Source organism: Phragmites australis, chromosome 16 (genome assembly GCF_958298935.1).
Source record: "Phragmites australis chromosome 16, lpPhrAust1.1, whole genome shotgun sequence".
Taxonomy (NCBI): domain Eukaryota; kingdom Viridiplantae; phylum Streptophyta; class Magnoliopsida; order Poales; family Poaceae; genus Phragmites; species Phragmites australis.
In genome coordinates this window covers 16,619,174-16,620,366 of record NC_084936.1, presented here as the reverse complement: position 1 = coordinate 16,620,366, position 1,193 = coordinate 16,619,174, and positions in this window count along the sequence as shown.

Genomic DNA, 1,193 nt, shown 5'->3' with positions numbered 1-1,193 from the left:
CTCGGACACCCTTCTCTCTTGCCCTCATCTATCTGGCTCTCCTCTCTCCTCAGCGAGATCAGGTGCGAGTGGAGGAGAAAAAACAGGGAGAGGATAAGGGCGTGGTAGGTGGGGAACGAGAGAGAGAGGTTGGTGTGGAACGGCTGGGACTTGAGGCATTTCAAGCGAACGGACGTGAGCCACGAACAAAAAAAATTGGATCCAATGAAAATTTCATATCCAGTCTGTTGTAGCAATCATCAGTAGCGGTTTGTGGCTAGAACTGGCATTGATAGTTGGTATCAGTGCTAGTTCTTAGCAGCTCCATCATAGTTCGGGTGCGGGAGGTTAAGAACCGGTAGTGATATATTTTCAGTAGCGGTTTTTGCACAATCAACACTGATGAGCCGCTATTTATAGTCTCTTCGGTAGTGGTGCTCGTCGTAGATGATACTAGTGGCAGTTGCTAAGGCAATAGTGGCAAGCCATGTCTGTCATTAACCAAGTTAGTCAACGTTCCAGCAATTGCTTTGTCATTTTCATTTCCATGTCAGGTCGTATTCAAGGGGAAAAATATTCGTTGATCAGTATTCAAGTTACATTGCTGATCAATATTCGTTGATCAGTATCTCTTGCATGAAGTTAGAAGGTCAAGTTAATTGTAAGGTCAACTGATTATTGGTTGTCGTCCCGCCTTCATGCTGGGATATTTAGTAACGTGCCTTCCCAGAGAGAATCACTGCAAGCGCGTCCGGCGTCGTACGCAGCAGATCGTCTGGCTCATGAACAAAAGGCACCACCTACTGCATCTGCCGGTACATAGCAAGCAAAATTTTGTCTCCTTTATATAAGGAAAAGAAAATAAATATCCACTGGTGCGAGCGATCGATTTCAATTGACGTACGTGCGTGTATGGCACCATGCATGCATGCATGGACGTCGTCGGTTGTGTGTTTCCATTTCGTTTTGCATGTTTCTTTCTCCCAACTTTTTCTCTTTTTGTGTGCGCGCGTCTCGAGATTCTGATTGAATCTGCTTTCTTATTTTCCCTTTTGCCTTTTCGAAAGTTCGAGCTGCATGTTGACTATAAGCTAATATACAAGCGTGAGTGAACTCGATCCCTTTCGACTGGAATCTGGCCCCCGTGCGAGACACTGTTCGGTCCACTAATCTGCCCGCCTTTTTGTCCTGGTGACCTGTTAGCCGGCAGCCAA